The sequence below is a fragment of the Rhineura floridana genome, chromosome 1 (assembly GCF_030035675.1).
Source record: "Rhineura floridana isolate rRhiFlo1 chromosome 1, rRhiFlo1.hap2, whole genome shotgun sequence".
NCBI classification, from domain to species: Eukaryota; Metazoa; Chordata; class Lepidosauria; order Squamata; family Rhineuridae; genus Rhineura; species Rhineura floridana.
This window is the reverse complement of record NC_084480.1, coordinates 164,873,104-164,892,230: the sequence shown is the minus strand read 5'-3', so window position 1 is coordinate 164,892,230 and position 19,127 is coordinate 164,873,104. Positions and strand designations below refer to the sequence as shown.

Here is a 19,127-nt window from a genome sequence, read left to right as displayed (position 1 = left end):
AATAAAAAAGTTTTGAAATGAAGGCAGTGGAGCTTAACAATATGTTACGGATTTCTCAAGAAAATAGTTAAAAGGTTTGCCATTTTTTTCTGTCCCAGCTTTGCTTAAAGTGTTCCTATAGCTTTGGGTGTATGTAAGCAAGCAATGAAACCAAGATCAGGACTGGAAATTCTATACCCTAAAGGGATTTCAGTTCTTTAGGGTCTATCTAGGTGGTTAAGCTGACCGGCAAGAGAATTCTTACCTAACCCTTTTGATCTGGTATCCAGCTCTGCACTAAAGATGTTCCTTAAGAGCGTTGAATAGGAATGTTACGAAATGTTGGAGCTAATACCTTAGAAAGCTAAATTTAGCCGCCTAAACATTCTATAGGTATATATTTTTGAATTCTATAGGTGTGCATGTAAAAGGATAGAAGCATAATAACACAATCAAAAATAATAAATGAGTGGGAGGATGCCCTCCTACCTTCTAGAAAATGTCAAAGTTTAAAAGGTTACAAATGCCTATGCAAAAATGGGTTCCTGAGATGCCATGGGGTAAACACTTGATTTACCAGCTGCCACCCAAGTAGTATCTGTATTTGACTGAAGAAGTCATCCTTTCAGGACTAGATAGGACATTTAGTTTTAGTTACACTTCTTAATATATTTTTAAATCTTCTTTTTCTCTTTTTAAAGCTTTTTAAAATGTTTTTAAAGATGTTTTGTTTTAATGTTTTTAATGGTTGTTTTCTTTTAATATATTTTAAAGTCTGTTTTTATGATGTTTTAAAGTGTAGCGAGTTAAGCAGCAGAGCGAGTTCGGCAGCAGGGCGAGGAGGCCAGGGCCCCCCACTCTGCCCTTCTGTTCCCTGACCTCAACTAAACCACAGTCTCCAACCTATTGACGTAATAAACCTTAAACAAAACTATGCAGGTAAGAAGCCAGCAGGGGTGTGGAGGCTTTCCAGTGTTTTGCACTGCCTGCAGCATGTACGACTATCTGCCTGTTAGACAGAAGTCGTGGGTGTGCTCTCGGTGCAATGAGCTTCTGGCTCTCTGGGAACGACTTCATTTCCTTGAGGCCAAGGTGGCTGACCTGGAAAAGCTGAGAGAGGCAGAGAGCTGTGTGGAGGAGGCCTTCAGGGACGTTATAGCTGTGTCCCACTCCAAGGATGATAGCTCTTCTGCTGTCATGGAGAACGATGGTCTCGGGGAAGGAGAGCATCCAGCCGAGGAAGAGGGAGACGATCCCTTAGAAGGGACCCATTCCTTGGGGGATGAGCAGCTATCCTCTCGTGCCAAGGATATATCTCCGGGGGTGGAGGGATCCTTGTAGTGGGTGATTTGATCATTAGGAACATAGACAGTGCGGTGTGTGATGGGCGTGCTTTGCCTGCCTGGTGCGAAGGTTGCGGATATCGCCCGTCGTTTAGATAGTTTGGTAGACAGTGCGGGGGAGGAGTCAGTGGTCGTGCTGCACGTTGGCACCAACGACTTGGGGAAATGCAGCCGTGAAGTCCTAGAAGCAAAATTTAGGTTGCTAGTAGGATGCTGAAAGCCAGGATCTCCAAGGTGGCTTTCTCTGAAATCCTACCGGTTCCATGTGCAGGACCAGCCAGACAGGCACAGCTTTGTAGTCTCAATGCGTGGATGAGACGATGGTGTCGGGAGGAGGGGTTTGGATTTGTTAGTCACTGGGGAACATTTTGGGACAAGCCAGGCCTGTACAAAAGGGAGGGGCTCCACTTGAACCAGAATGGAACCAGACTGCTGGCACTTAAAATTAAAAAGGTGGTAGAGCAGCTTTTAAACTGACTGAGGGGGGAAACCCGACAGGAGCTGAGGAAGGTCCAGTTCGGAATAAACCTCCACCCTGGGATAAAGACCAAAGAAATGCTGAAATTTTAAAAGGGGTAGGCCTAGAAGTAGGCATTGTGAGAGCAGGGGCACAGGATATCAATTCAGAAGGGCAAAATTACCACAGGCCAAACCAAAAGTGCCAAAGACAGTTGAAGAGAGACACTGCTTACAAGTGCCTGTGCGCTAATGCTAGGAGCCTCCGAACCAAGATGGGAGAACTGGAGTGCTTGGTCTTAGAGGAGAGCATTGATATAGTGAGCATAACGGAGACCTGGTGGAATGGAGAAAACCAGTGGGATACGGTTATCCCTGGATATAAACTATATCGGAAGGACAGGGAAGGACGTATTGGTGGCAGTGTCGCTCTATACGTGAAAGAAGGCATTGAATCCAGCAAGCTCAAAACCCCAAAAGAGGCGGACTCCTCCACAGAATCATTGTGGGTGGTGATACCATGCCCCAGGAGGGATTTAATACTGGGAACGATCTATCGTCCCCCTGATCAAAATGCTCAGGGAGACCTTGAAATGAGATATGAAACTGAGGAAGCATCCAAACTAGGAAATGTGGTAGTAATGGGTGACTTCAACTACCCGGACATAGGCTGGGCGCATATGTGTTCCAGTCATGACAAAGAAACAAAATTTGTAGATATTCTAAATGACTATTCCCTAGACCAGTTGGTCATGGAACTGACCAGAGGGACGGCAACCTTGGACTTAATCCTCAGTGGGGACCGGGACCTGGTGCAAGATGTAAGTGTTGTTGAACCGACTGGGACCAGTGACCATAGTGCTATTAAATTAAACATACATGTAACTGGCCAATTGCCAAGAAAATCCAACACGGTCACATTTGACTTCAAAATAGGAAACTTCACAAAAATGAGGGGATTGGTAAAAAGAAAGCTGAAAAACAAAGTCCAGAGGGTCACATCACTCGAAAATGCTTGGAAGTTGTTTAAAAACACTATATTAGAAGCTCAACTGGAGTGCATACCGCAGATCAGAAAAGGTACTGCCAGGGCCAAGAAGATGCCAGCATGGTTAACGAGCAAAGTCAAGGAAGCTCTTAGAGGCAAAAAGTCTTCCTTCAGAAAATGGAAGTCTTGTCCGAATGAAGAAAATAAAAAAGAACACAAACTCTGGCAAAAGAAATGCAAGGGATGCTAAAAAAGAATTTGAGGAGCACATTGCTAAGAACATAAAAACCAACAACAAAAAATTCTATAAATACATTCAAAGCAGGAGACCATCTAGGGAGGCGATTGGACCCTTGGATGATAAGGGAGTCAAAGGTGTACTAAAGAACGATAAGGAGATTGCAGAGAAGCTAAATGAATTCTTTGCATCTGTCTTCACAGTGGAAGATACAGGGCAGATCCCTGAACCTGAACTAACATTTGCAGGAAGGGATTCTGAGGAACTGAGACAAATAGTGGTAACGAGAGAGGAAGTTCTAGGCTTAATAGACAATATAAAAACTGACAAATCAGCGGGCCCGGATGGCATCCACCCAACAGTTCTCAAAGAACTCAAATGTGAAATTGCTGATCTGCTAACTAAAATATGTAACTTGTCCCTCAGGTCCTCCTCCGTGCCTGAGGACTGGAAAGTGGCAAATGTAACACCGATCTTCAAAAACGGATCCATGGGGGATCCCAGAAATTACAGGCCAGTTAGCTTACCTTCTGTCCCTGGAAAACTGGTAGAAAGTATTATTAAAGCTAGATTAACTAAGCACATAGAAGAACAAGCCTTGCTGAAGCAGAGCCAGCATGGCTTCTGCAAGGGAAAGTCCTGTCTCAGTAACCTATTAGAATTCTTTGAGAGTGTCAACAAGCATATAGATAGAGGTGATCCAGTGGACATAGTGTACTTAGACTTTCAAAAAGCGTTTGACAAGGTACCTCACCAAAGGCTTCTGAGGAAGCTTAGCAGTCATGGAATAAGAGGAGAGGTCCTCTTGTGGATGAGGAATTGGTTAAGAAGCAGAAAGCAGAGAGTAGGAATAAACGGACAGTTCTCCCAATGGAGGGCTGTCGAAAGTGGAGTCCCTCAAGGATCGGTATTGGGATCTGTACTTTTCAACTTGTTCACTAATGACCTAGAATTAGGAGTGAGCAGTGAAGTGGCCAAGTTTGCTGACGATACTAAATTGTTCAGGGTTGTTAATACAAAGAGGGATTGCGAAGAGCTCCAAAAAGTCCTCTCCAAACTGAGTGAATGGGCGGGAAATGGCAAATGCAATTCAATATAAACAAGTGTAAAATTATGCATATTGGAGCAAAAAATCTGAATTTCACATATACGCTCATGGGGTCTGAACTGGCGGTGACCGACCAGGAGAGAGACCTCGGGGTTGTAGTGGACAGCACGATGAAAATGTCGACCCAGTGTGCGGCAGCTGTGAAAAAGGCAAATTCCATGCTAGGGATAATTAGGAAAGGTATTGAAAATAAAACAGCCGACATCATAATGCCGTTGTATAAATCTATGGTGCGGCCGCATTTGGAATACTGTGTACAGTTCTGGTCGCCTCATCTCAAAAAGGATATTCTAGAGTTGGAAAAGGTTCAGAAGAGGGCAACCAGAATGATCAAGGGGATGGAGCGACTCCCTTACGAGGAAAGGTTGCAGCATTTGGGGCTTTTTAGTTTAGAGAAAAGGCGGGTCAGAGGAGACATGATAGAAGTGTATAAAATTATGCATGGCATTGAGAAAGTGAACAGAGAAAAGTTCTTCTCCCTCTCTCATAATACTAGAACTCGTAGACATTCAAAGAAGCTGAATGCTGGAAGATTCAGGACAGACAAAAGGAAGTTCTTCTTTACTCAGCGCATAGTTAAACTATGGAATTTGCTCCCACAAGATGCAGTAATGGCCACCAGCTTGGATGGCTTTAAAAGAAGATTAGACAAATTCATGGAGGACAGGGCTATCAATGGCTACTAGCCATGATGGCTGTGCTGTGCCACCCTAGTCAGAGGCAGCATGCTTCTGAAAACCAGTTGCCGGAAGCCTCAGGAGGGGAGAGTGTCCTTGCACTCAGGTCCTGCTTGAGGGCTTCCCCCAGGCACCTGGTTGGCCACTGTGAGAACAGGATGCTGGACTAGATGGGCCACTGGCCTGATCCAGCAGGCTCTTCTTATGTTCTTATGTTTTTAGGGCTTTTGTTTGCTCCCCTGGGCTCCTGCTGGGAGAAAGGGCGGGATATAAATCAAGTAAATAAATCTTTTGTGTGCCAGATGGCTTATCAATTTGTTACCTCATTGCAACTCCATGTGAAATTGTCAATATGCTGGTCACATAGCAAACGGTAGAGAGAAAGTGTCAAAGAGGTAAAGATGATATACAGGTAAGTAACAAGTGTGTCTCACTGGTTATGCCAGCTCCATTGTTGCAAGAGCCACCTGCCAGTCCCTTGTTTATTATGCAGTTTGGAAAGTTTACAGTACAGTTTGGTGTATGGCACAATATGGCCTAGACGCTGCTGTGCCATATAGTCTAATCTGCCATCTCTTTCTCATGATTAGCCGAACTACATGCTTCACTTACCCCCCCCTTCTCCTGCCACTTCTTGTCGAGACTGAGAAATCCACTGTTGGTTGCTCATATTAGAATGTAGCACAAATGTATAATTGCTTAGCTTCTTTTGGTCACAAAGTGTTTCCTTGGTGTGCAATCTTAGATTTTGGAGCCCAAAGCATTTGGCTTCAGTCATCAAGAGAATGGAGTATTCTATGGCCTTTTTTGATGTGTGTATTCTGGGCTAATGTGAAGTGTGGTGTGTGTGCACATAGCCTTTTTAAAAAAAAGACTTTCAAAGCAATATTCCATCTGTCGGAAATGTTATGTCTGGGAAGTAGGCTCTTGAGCTTGGAGGCAATGGCATTCCAAAAGCAGGGTTTCATGTAACCTATGACAGCTGGCAGCCCCAAGGTGAAAAATGATCACTTTAGTAGCAGCTGCATCAGGGAGGAATCCATTACTGGCAGAAAAACAAGGGCCTTTTTGCTTATCATTTTTTCATAATTCCCTCATCTGACATCCACGTAGGGTTGCCAGGTCAGAACCCTGAGATTTTAGGGGTGGGCCTGATTGATGTCATTAAGCATGATACATTAAGCATCAACCACAGTTGCTTGGAACATACAACTTAAACAAAAACATTTCTCTGATTGGAAATTAAGATAGAAATCTTAGCTGAGAGATGCAGCCTGGGTAGGGAACATATAATCTAGGCTACTTGCTTCTGGCAAGGAGGGTTTAAGCAGAGCTTCGAAGATTTCTTTTAAAAAGTAATAAATTACAGTTGCAATTATATGGCCCCCTAAAGTAGTAATTACTGTTACAACTACAATTGCTCTGAAAGTAATTGATTATTTTACTTTTTCTCAAAAGTAATCACTACAATTACATTTCAGTTTCTTTTTTTAAAAATTGCCTACAAGGTGCTGGCCTTGACTGCTGCACATCTAAGTAGCCTAAAACAATATTAAAAACAAACACCCACCCACACACAGAGGGTAGTACAATAAATTTGTTATCCATAAGATTAACAGAATGGCAGAACAGAAGCTCACATCCCTCACCCCCCCAGCAGTGATGATACCCAACACATTCACTTGAAATCAAATTTTACACTTGAAATGCTGCTTTTACAATACATTTCTGTTATGTCCCAAAACAACAAGATGCTCAAAGAGCATGTCAGACAAAGAATGTCTTTTTACTGTCATTATGTTGCCACCAGTACTGAACTGGCGTTCTACTGTGGCACTTGAAGGCATGCCTGTGTTGTGCTGCAAAAAACACCGCAGCACATGTGGAAAGCCATGGAGTAATGACACTTCCCTGCTGGGAGACCTCAACAATTCCTCATCAGCAGTGTCCACTGGTGACTTCTTGCCCTGGGACTGAATGTTAAAGAAGTCAATTTCCAAATCATCCCCTTCCTGGTCTTTGTCTGAAGACTCATCACTATCCTCATTAAGTGCACCCATCTTTATTTCAGCTTTCAAGAAGGCTTCCATTGTGTATCTGAAAAAGAGAGAGGATATGTTAACACATATATGTTAGGAAACCGCCATCTGCTCTTGATTTCCTGGTGCTGGTCATGTCCCCTGGTTCAGGGTCCACCTGTTAGCCTGAGCCTGTGGATGATGACATGGAAGGTAGGAATGTGACCAAGTCATGGGGCAGCACAGCAGGCCCTTAAGGATTACCTGCAGCACCCAAGGTTGTGATGAGGAACCCCAGGAAGAAAAAGCCCAGCCCCTGCCTACTAATGAATGATGGTTTGTCCACAGTCTGAAGTGGCAATGTCTCCTCTACAATGAAATCAATGATTTTCTTGTCAAGATTGCTCTGAGTGACAGCCTCCCTGCCGGATCCCCACCTCTCAAGGGTTGTCTGCTGCTGCTTCAGCATTTTGGAAAGAGGGGCGTCATGCGTTGGTTCAGGATGGCCACGTCTCCTTTATTGCATCCTCAATTGCTCTCAGCTTCTCAGGGTGACCCTCTGAGAAACAAGAAGACAAACAAAGACTGAATCCAAGAAAAAATGGAAGAGGCACTTCACATTTTAAACATAATAATAAAATAATAATAAAATTTTATTTTTGAGTCGCCTATCTGGCCGAATTAACGGCCACTCTAGGCAACGTACATTGACATAATACAATAAAATACAATATAAAACCAGTACAAACCACACTCAATAATCAACTAATCACCCCTCTTACATTAATCAACAGCATTAAAAACTAACCCACCCCAGAGAACCCATAGGCCTGCCTGAACAGCCAGGTGTTGAAGGCTCGGCGGAAACCTATCAAGGAGGGGGCATGGCGAAGATCGAAAGGAAGGGAGTTCCAGAGGGTGGGGGCCACAATCGAAAATGCCCTCTCTCTAGTCCGCACCAGCCTAGCTGTTTTAACTGGTGGGACCGAGAGAAGGTCTTGTGAGGCTGATCTCGTTAGGCGGCATAATTGGTGATGCTGGAGGCGCTCCTTCAGATAAACTGGGCCGAAATCGTATAGGGCTTTAAAGGTCAACACCAGCACCTTGAATTGGGCCCGGTAAATAGACAATGGACACTTTTTGAGGACCAGCATGACAAAGGCTCACCTCAAAATGCTTCTTCACATTGGATGAGGAGGAAATAGCTGATCTTAGAGTTTTGATCCTTGAAAGACAGTAATTGCATCTTACAACCACATTTCTGCCACTGGCTCACAAAGCTTTCTCAAAGCCAAACCATGGTACTTGCTGTTCCCCAGATGTAGCTGTTGGCAACTGGCACTGCTTCATGTTGTCCTCCTCCTCATGCACAGGGCCTCCTTTGTGAACTTCACTCTCTAGTTTCGCCTCCGCAGGATCAACAAGCTGTGACTCAAGTGGCTACACCAACTGGTTGTTGCTCTCAGCAGCAGCAACTGCAGCAGGCTTGTCTGTAATAAATAAGAGATGCTTCTATATGGGTGAACTTCAGCTGTGATGCCATGTGAAGTGTGCCCCCATCTCTTCCCCATCCTGCAAGATACCCCTGGTCAGAGTGGAAGTAAGCAAGTTGATAGCTGCCTGAAAGAGCCTGCCTGAAAGAGGCGGTAGTGAGACCACTCCTGAAGAGACCCTCTCAGGACCCAGAAAATCTTAGTAACTGTAGGCCTGTGGCAAATGTTCCATTCATGGGCAAGGTCCTTGAACGAGTGGTAGCAGGCCAGCTCCAGACACTCTTGGATGAGACCGATTATCTGGATCCATTTTAGTTGGGTTTCAGGCCTAGTTTTGGCACGGAAACAGCCTTGGTCGCCCTGTATGATGACCTCTGTCAGGAGAGAGACGGGGAGTGTGACTCTGTTGATTCTTCTTAATCTTTGTGGCTTTCGATAGCATCGACCTTGGTATCCTTCTGGGAAGACTGGCTGAGTTGGGAGTGGGAGGGACTGCATTGTGGTGGTTCCGCTCCTACTTGGCGGGTCGGCTACAGAATGTGGTTCCTGGGGAACATTGCTCGGCACCCTGGACTCTCCAGTGTGGGGTTCCACACAGGTCAGTTCTGTCCCCCATGCTGTTCAACATCTACATGAAACCCTTGGGTGCGGTCATCCAGAGCTGTGGAGTGTGTTGCCATCAGTATGCTGATGACACGCAGCTCTATTTCTCCTTTTCATCTTCTTCAGGTGAGGCTGTCAATGTGCTGAACCAGTACCTGGCTGTGACAATGGACCGGATGAGGGCTAATAAACTGAGGCTCAATCCAGACAAGACTGAGATGCTGCTAGTGGGTGGTTCTTCTGACCAGATGGTGGATGTCCAACCTGTTCTGGATGGGGTTGCACTCCCCCTGAAGGAGCAGGTTCGTAGCTTAGGGGTTCTCCTAGAGCCATCTCTGTCACTTGAGGCTCAGGTAGCCTCGGTGGCACGGAGTGCCTTCTACCAACTTCAGTTGGTGGCCTAGCTACGCCCCTATCTGGACAGGGATAACCTGGCTCAGTGGTCCATGGTCTGGTAACCTCCAGTTAGATTACTGCAATGCACTCTACGTGGGGTTGTCTTTGAAGACGGTTCAGAAACTGCAGCTTGTGCAAAATGCAGCTGCCAGATTGGTAACAGGGACCAGACGGTTCAAACATATAAAACCGATTCTGGCCCGCTTGCATTGGCTGCCTGTATGTTTCCTAGCTCGATTCAAGGTACTGGTTTTAATCTATAAAGCCTTACATGGCTTGGGACCAGAATACCTGATGGAACACCTCTCCCAACATGAACCCACCCGTACACTACATTCAACATATAAGGCCCTCCTCTGGGTGCCTACTCCGAGGGAAGCTGGTAGTCTGGCAACAAGGGAGAGTGCCTTCTCAGTGGTGGCCCCCAAATTATGGAATGATCTCCTTGACGAGGTGCGCCTGGTGCCAACACTGTTATCTTTTCGGTGCCAGGTCAAGACTTTCCTGTTCTCCCAGGCATTTTAGCATGTGTTTTAAAATTGTTTCTAAAAAATTTTAGATTGTTTTTCAAAATTGTTTTTATGTTTTAAAATTTGTATATTTGTTTTTAATGTTTCTAATTGCTGTAAACTGCCCAGAGAGCTTCAGCTATGGGGCTAGCTAGCTAGCTAGCTAGCTAGCTAGCTAGATAGATAGATAGATAGCACAGTTAAAAGAGATCCTCTTTGCATAATTTTTGTTCATTGAATAATCCTGCCTGGGCCAGTCTAGCTCAGAGGGTTGTTGTGAGAATAAAATGAAGGGGGGGGGAGCCATGTACAATGAAATTTGGGGAGGTGGCTGACGTTTTGTTGTATATCTCTTGAACCAGACCACCGAGAAATTTAATTTTTAAAAAACATGAAAGCTGAGAGTCCGGAGATGACCCCAAAAATCTGGAGTCTCTGAGCAAAAACCGGAGACCTGGCAACCCTATTAAACAGTACAAAAGGGAGATACAGCCTGAGGATGTGGACAGGATCCTTGGAGAGGTGAGAGCCACCACATGTCTGCTGGACCCTTGTCCTTCCTGGCTTATAAAAAAGGCCAGAGAGGGACTGGCCGAGTGGGTGAGGGGAGTGGTCAATGCCTCCTTACAACAAGGCAGAATTCCAAGGTGCCTAAAGGAGACAGTTGTGAGACTTTATTGAAAAAACCCTCCCTGGACCCCTTAAACATGGATAACTACCGGCCAGTGTCCAATATTCCATTCTTGGGTAAGGTAATAGAGCATGTGGTGGCCTCCCAGCTCCAGAGATTCCTGGATGAAACGGAGTATCTAGATCCATTTCAATCTGGTTTCAGGCCTGGGTATGGAGACGGCTTTGGTCGCCTTGGTGGACGACCTTCGCAGACAGCTGGACAGGGGGAGTGTGTCCCTGTTAGTTCTCCTGGACCTCTCAGTGGCTTTCGATACCATCGACCATGGTATCCTTCTGGACCGCCTTGCTGGGATGGGACTTGGGGGCACTGTGTTACGATGGCTCCATTCCTTTCTGGAGGGACGAACTCAGAAGGTGGTGCTGGGGGACTCCTGTTTGACTCCTTGGCCGTTGACCTATGGGGTCCCTCAGGGTTCAGTTTTGTCCCCCATGTTGTTTAACATCTATGTGAAGCCGCTGGGAGAGGTTGTTCGGGGGTTTGGGGTTCGGTGCCATCAGTATGCGGATGACACCCAACTCTATTTCTCCTTTCTACCTAAAGCCAAGGAAGCTGTCCTGGGCCTGAAGCAGTGCCTGGCATCAGTGATGGACTGGATGAGGGCGAACAAATTGAAACTAAATCCAGACAAGACAGAGGTGCTCCTGGTCGCCTTGGTGGATGACCATGGTATCCTCCTGGACCGCCTAGCTGGGAGGGACTTGGGGGCACTGTTTTGCAGTGGCTCCGGTCATTCCTGGAGGGGCGAACCCAGAAGGTGGTATTGGGGAACTCCTGTTCGACTCCTTGGCCGTTTGCCTGTGGAGTCCCTCAGGGTTCAGTTTTGTCCCCTATGTTGTTTAACATCTACATGAAACCGCTGGGAGAGGTTGTTCGGGCGTTTGGAGTTCGGTGCCACCAGTATGCTGATGACACCCAACTCTATTTCTCCTTTCCACCTTCTTCCAAGGAAGCTGTCTTGGTTTTAAACCAGTGTCTGACGTCAGTGGTGGATTGGATGAGGGTGAACAAATTGAGGCTTAATCCAGACAAGACAGAGGTGCTCCTGGTCAGTCGTAAGGCAGATTGGGGAATAGGGATACAGCCTGTGCTGGATGGGGTTATACTCCCCCTGAACACACAGGTTCGCAGTTTGGGTGTCCTCCTGGACTCAGCTTTAAATTTGAATTCCCAGGTTTCTGCATTGGCCAGGAGGGCTTTTGCACATTTGAGATTAGTGCGCCAACTGCGCCTGTTCCTTGACCCGTCCGATCTGGCCATGGTGACACATGCCTTAGTCACATCCCGTTTAGATTACTGTAACACGCTCTACATGGGGCTGCCTCTGAAGACTGCTGGGAAACTTCAGTTGGTACAACGTGCTGCAGCCAGAATGTTAACTGGGGCTGATTACAGGGACCATACAACTCCCCTGTTAAAAAAGTTCCACTGGCTGCCAGTTTGTTTCCGGACACAATTCAAAGTGCTGGTGCTGACCTATAAAGCCCTACACGGCTTGGGTCCAGGCTATTTGTCAGACTGCATTGCCTTCTATGTGCCTACCCGGGCCCTGAGATCCTCAGGAGAGGCCCTTCTTTCAATACCTACATCCGCACAAGTACAACTAGTGAGGATACGAGATAGGGCCTTCTCGGTGGCTGCCCCTAGGCTTTGGAATTCCCTCCCTAAGGAGATAAGAATGGCCTCTTCCCTGCAGTCCTTCCGTCGACAGGTAAAAACTTTCTTATTTCAGCAAGCCTTTGATTCCGAAGGCGGCTAAGGATAGGCCCAAAAGGAGGTTATATTGTTCTTGCTTGTTTATTTTTTAATTATTCTGATTTTATGAGTATGTTTTTTAATTATCAGAAACAGTTTAATGCTATTTTAAATTAGAGTCCATTTTTAATTATATCTGTCTATATTCATTTATGTATTATATGCTTTTAACTTTGGTAGGTTTTTAATTGTATTTGTTATCTGGAAGTCGCCGTGAGTTCCAATTTGGAAAAACGGCGGGGTATAAATAATAATAATAATAATAATAATAATACAGGGCCTAGAAGCAAGAATGATGAAACATCATAATGAAACCTGCTTGTTGGGAGAATATGGTGCAGATGAAGATGTGGATATGTTTGAAGAATGATGTGGATCAGTTAGCAAACTGAATAATTTACTTTGTAATGCTTTATGGTATTCATCAAGACTCTATACCTGTTATTCAACACACTGTTATGTTCGATGTTATAAGAGGAAAAAACCTGCTTAGCTCCTTATGGCTTGTTTAATCAGTTAACTAGATTTAGAATGTATATCCCAAGCTTAAGGTACAGCAAGATGCAGTTAGGAGTTGCCACTGGGGGGTGTTTTCTTATTTTATATTACAGTCCCATCCCTGTACTGTTACTAATCCTGTGTCTCTTACAGTCAGAGCACTGAGTTGAGCAGTCTTTAAGAGATCATCCAGACTAACCCCTCATTAAAAAAAATTTAACTTTGGATTAAAAGAAAAAATGTTAAAAATCAACTGAAACTTAATTTTCTAAATACTACCTTTTTTGTTAACATAATATAAATATAGAAGGTTAAATACTGAGACCCCATGATAATAACTAGTAGAACTTCTTCCTCTACTGATGGAGTGTCTCTTCCTTATTGGTCAAGCATTGCCCGAGGTCCTGTGATCTCCTGCTCTTTAGGACAGTGGTTCCCAAACATTTCCCCCCACAGACTACGTGAAGATTGCTGAGGGTCTTAGCAGACCACTTAATTATTTTTCTGCCTGTTGCAGTATTTGTAGTGAGATGTGCTAGATGCTGTGTGATTCTTATTGTATTTTTATTCCTTTTATTTGTTGTACTGTATTGTATTACAGTTTGAATTCTATGGAATGCAAATTGTAATACAGTAAAATACAATATAGGAAATAAAAAAGCAATAAAAATACAATTAAAAATCAATATGAATACAGGCATACCCCGCTTTAACCTACGCAATGGGACCAGAGCGTGTATGTAAAGTGAAAATGTGCTTAAAGTGAAGCAATTATCTATGCATGTACTGCAGTGCAATCGCCACTAGATGGCAGCGGCGTCATGCCATTAAGTGTCCGTAATTGCGAAGCGCGCGTACGTTAAGCGGGGGATGGTGGCGTATGGAGCATGTATGTTATAGCGAGGCGACGTTAAGTGAAGCGACGTTAAGCGGGGTATGCCTGTATCTAATGTGGATATGCTATGGATCATCTGAATGAAGCTTGCAAACCAAGAACCCCTGGTTTACGAGGTATTCAACCCACTGGAGGAGAATGTGGGATGGCAACAATCTCCAGTCAGTGCACAGCCATTTTTAGAATCTTTAGCAGAGGTTGCTGGGAAAATATGCAAACAACCTTCTACCTGAGCAGGAGGTGATATAATTACCATATATTGCTTCTTCAGTAGCGACATGTAAAAACAGTTTTATGAAAGAGATCCACGTGATAGCGTGGTAGGCACTCTAGGAAAATTGTTTTTGTGATGGGGCTTAAAAAGCAGTATTATAGCCAGCATGCATTTTTCACATTCCGCCATGTTAAATTGAAAATACCCTCCATGCCATTCTGCTGCTTCCCATAAGCTCATTTCAAAACAAAATCTTACAAAGCTTATAGTCCTAAACTCGGAAACGCTTGCTTAATAGCCCTCTGAGTTTTTATGGTGATACACAAAATACTTGGAGAATCCAGACTTTAAATCTGAAACACGAGTAAAATAATCCAGACCCCTGTTGGACTTTTTTCGGTCGGTGGTCTCATAATTTGTTGAAATTAATTAAAAATCAGCCATGTTCACAGACTACTTGTAATCCTATTACTGACCTTGCCCCATATTTTACCATCATCTTCTAAAATTTAAAACTTTAAAAAATGCGTGGCTGATTTTTAATTAACTTAAGAAAATTAACATTGGAGTCTGAACCAACGTTCAGTGTTCTGAAAGCCAGACAAAACAGTCATGGCTTCCCCCAAAGAATCCTGGGAAGTGTAGTTTGTGAAGGGTGCTGAGAGTTGTTAGGAGACTCCTATTCTCTTGACAAAGCTCCAGTGGCCAGAGGAGTTTAACAATCAGCCCCTCTGCTGGTGCTTGTAGCTGTGTGAGGGGAATAGGGCCTAGCAACTCTCAGCACCCTTCACAAAGTACACTTCCCAGGATTCTTTCGGGGAATCCATGACTGTTTAAAGTGGAATAAATGTCTGGTGTGGATGTGGCCAGGAATAGCTTTGGTTTAAATTTGGGTGGGAGGCTACATGTGTCTGCTGTAGAATAAAAAGGTGGGGGAACCCCTGAAAAATGATACTGTTAACAATGTTTTTCTTCTGGAAAGGAAATGGGATTTCCCTCTGCCAAGTGCCCACCTATCCAATCTCTTCCTCCCCCCCTTTCCCTCCCCCGCTCCTCTCCCAGGTCACTTTCACCTATCCTAAGTATGACTGCACAGGAGTAAATCCCATTGAACTCAGTAAGTTTGCAAATGATCAAACCTGCCCTCCTCTCCCCCTGCCCTCCCTCCTCCTCCCCCCAGTCCCATTGAACTCAATAAGCATGCAGATGATCAATCCATTCTCAGCAATCTTGCACAGGATCCCATTTCTTACCTCCCGGATTAAAAAGCAGAGAAATTTGCTAATAGGCAAAAAACCCTTGTAGTTTAAGAACATACGTATAGCCAACAAGTATTTCTATCAAACTTTAAAAAGCGGGGAAATTGGGCAGATATAGTGAATGCACAGGGGAACAGGAGACCTGTCCTCCTTTCTGAGATATTGTAAAAAATGTACTGCCTTCAAGTAGATTCCGACTTATGGCGACCCTATCAGTAGGGTTTTCATGAGGCTGAGAGGCAATGACTGGCCCAAGGTCACCCAGTGAGCTTCATGGCTGTGTGGGGATTCGAACCCTGGTCTCCCAGGTCGTAATCCAACACCTTAACCACTACACCACACTGGCTCTCAAATTCAGATGTGCAGAGCCCCTTCATGATATTATTACTATTATTATTTATTACATTTGTATACCGCCCCATAGCCGAAGCTCTCGGGGTGGTTTACATCAATTAAAAACATTAAAAACAAATATGCAAATATACAAATTTAAAAACACTTTTTAAAAAACAATTTAAAAACACATGGTAAAATGCCTGGGAGAAAAGGAAAGTCTTGACCTGGCGCCGAAAAGATAACAGTGTTGGCACCAGACGCACCTCGTCAGGAAGATCATTCCATAATTTGGGCGCCACCACTGAGAAAGCCCTCTCCCTTGTTGCCAGACTCCCAGCTTCCCTCGGAGTAGGCACCCAGAGGAGGGCCTTTGATTTTGAACGTAGTGTACGGGTGGGTTCGTGTCAGGAGAGGCATTCCATCAGGTATTGTGGTCCCAAGCCATGTAAGGCTTTATAGATTAAAACCAGCACCTTGAATAGAGTTCGGAAACATACAGGCAGCCAATGCAAACGGGCCAGAATCAATCTTATATGTTTGAACCGTCTGGTCCCTGTTACCAATCTGGCAGCTGCATTTTGCACAAGCTGCAGTTTCTGAACCGTCTTCAAAGACAGCCCCACGTAGAGTGCATTGCAGTAATCTAACTTAGAGGTTACCAGAGCGTGGACTACTGAAGCCAGGTTATCCCTGTCCAGATAGGGGCATAGCTGGGCCACCAACTGAAGTTGGCAGAAGGCACTCCATGCCACCGAGGCTAGCTGAGCCTCAAGTGACAGAGATGGCTCTAGGAGAACCCCTAAGCTATGAACCTGCTCCTTCAGAGGGAGTGCAACCCCATCCAGGACAGGCTGGACATCCACCATCTGTTCAGAAGAACCACCCACTAGCAGCATCTCAGTCTTGTCTGGATTGAGCCTCAGTTTATTAGCCCTCATCCAGTCCATTGTCACAGCCAGGTACTGGTTCAGCACATTGACAGCCTCACCTGAAGAAGATGAAAAGGAGAAATAGAGCTGCGTGTCATCAGCCTACTGATGGCAACACACTCCAAAGCTACAGATGACCGCACCCAAGGGTTTCATGTAGATGTTGAACAGCATGGGGGACAGAACTGACCTGTGTGGAACCCCACACTGGAGAGTCCAGGGTGCCGAGCAATGTTCCCCAAGCACCACATTCTGTAGCCGACCTGCCAAATAGGAGCAGAACCACCACAATGCAGTCCCTCCCACTCCCAACTCAGCCAGTCTTCCCAGAAGGATACCATGGTCAATGGTATCGAAAGCCACTGAGAGATCAAGGAGAATCAACAGAGTCACACTCCCCCTGTCTCTCTCCTGACACAGGTTATCATACAGGTTGACCAAGGCTGTTTCCGTGCCAAAACCAGGCCTGAAACCCAACTGAAATGGATCCAGATAATCGGTCTCATCCAAGAGTGTCTGGAGCTGGCCGGCCACCACTCGTTCAAGGACCTTGCCCAGGAATGGAACATTTGCCACAGGCCTACAGTTACTAAGATTTTCTGGGTCCCAGGAGGGTCTCTTCAGGCGTGGTCTCACTACCGCCTCTTTCAGGCAGCTAGAGACCACCCCCTCTCGCAGAGAGGCATTATCACTTCCCTGGCCCAGCCGGCTGTTCCATCCCTGCTAGCTTTTATTAGCCAAGAAGGGCAAGGATCCAGTACAGAAGTGGTTGCACGAACCTGTCCAAGCACCTTGTCAACCTCCTCAAGCTGCACCAACTGTGAAACTCATCGAAGAAGTCAGGACAAGGCTGTGCTCTGGATACCTCGCTTGATTCACCTGCTATAACACTGGAGTCTAAGTCCTGGCGGATGCTAAATATTTTATCCTGGAAGTGCCTAGCAAATTCATTACAGCGGGCCTCAGATGGATCTACCATGTCCTTGGGGCCAGCGTGTAATAGTCCCCGGACAATTCTGAAGAGCTCTGCTGGGCGGCAAATTGATGATTTGATAGTGGCAGTAAAATATTGTTTTTTTGCTGCCCTCACTGCCCCTAAATACAGCTTGCCATAGGCACATACCAGTGTGTAATCACATCCACAAGGAGTTCATCTCCATCTGCACTCAAGCTGTCTCCGATATTGTTTCATCGCTCTCAGCTCTGGGGTATACCATGGAGCCGTATGAGCTCTACATAGGAGAGGGCTGTCAGGAGCAATTGTGTCAACCACCCTGGTCATTTCTGTATTCCACAGTTCAACCAGGGTTTCGACAGGATCGCCAGCCCTGTCAGCTGGAAAACTCCCCAGAGCCCTTTGGAAACCATCCGGATCCATTAGTCTCTGGGGGTGGACCAACTTAATAGGTCCCCCACCCTTGCAGAGGGGAAAAGCCGCTGGAAGTGTAAACTTCAGCAAGCAGTGATCTGTCCATGACAGAGGGACTGATGTAAGGCCCTCCACATTCAGATCAACATCTCCATGTCCAGCTGCAAAAACCAAGTCTAGAGTATGCTCTGCTACATGTGTTGGGCCAATTGCATATTGGGACAGTCCCATGGTTGTCATGGAGACCATGAAATCCTGAGCCACCCCTGATAAGATGGCCTCTGCATGGATGTTGACATCCCCCAGAACCAACAGTCTGGGGGATCTCAACAGTACACCTGAGACCACCTCCGTCAGCTCAGCTAGGGAGTCTGTTGGGCAGCAGGGTGGGTGGTACACCAACAGAATCCCCAGTCTGTCCCGCTGACCCAACACAAGGTGCAAACACTCCAGGCCAGTAGTCACATGGACAGGGTGCCTGCAGAGAAAGATGGAGCTCCTATAGACCACAGCAACCCCCCTCCCTGACCCTCAGGCCTACTCTGATGCTGAACCAGGTACCCTGGTGGACATAGCTGGGAGAGACTGACTTCTCCCTGCTCACCCACCCAGGTCTTGGTTATACATGCCAGATCGGCTGCCTCACCCACAATTAAATCATGAATGAGGGAGATCTTGTTATGCACCAATCTGGCGTTTAGGAGCAGCATCTGGTGTGAGAGCTGGCTGATAGGGCAACCAACAAACCTGCAGGTGTGGGGAGGACCGAAACAAGGCACAGTCGTTAACTGCCTGGGCCGCATTCCCCTTACCTGGCAAGTCCTCCTCACAACGCCATATCTCCCTCTACCTGTCACTACACTAATTGGAGCCCCTTCAAGTCTCCCCACTTGGCTCTGAGTCCTCTCTCCCAGGCACATGACTCAAGACCCGCAAAAAGCCAGGCAATCTGCAAAGCAGGAGCCACCTCAGCCAGCCACCTTATGTATCTCCTCCAGGGAAGGGACAGGTGGATGATATCAGCAACAGCTGGCTGAGTACCTGGGGGCCTGGTCCTGCAAGGCGTGACAACCTGCAGCACAGAAGTCCAACAGGGAGAGGGCAGTGGTGATAGCCAAGCAGCAAGCAAGCAGGCAGGCAGACAGCAGCAGCGAATGGCTCTCCTTCTTCTCTGGGTGGTGGTGGTCCCCTTCTTCCTGCAGGCACTGATAGTTACACCACACCCCCTCACAGCCATGCCCCCTTTCCCACATGTCCTAGGGGCCAATCGGCATAAAAGGGAGGCTGTGTGTTAGCTACTAAGAAGTGTCTTCTCAGTGACTGACTCACCTCCTTTCACTCTGATTGGCTCCAGTCAGCATGAAAGGATGAGG

The 19,127-nt window shown here is 46.0% G+C and overlaps 1 protein-coding gene across 1 annotated transcript in view; it reads left to right on the top strand.

The window, feature by feature from the left end:
* Positions 1-19,127, top strand: part of UCK2 (uridine-cytidine kinase 2) — a 41,439-nt gene that overhangs the window by 4,201 nt on the left and 18,111 nt on the right. The gene's annotated exons all lie outside the window — the stretch shown is intronic.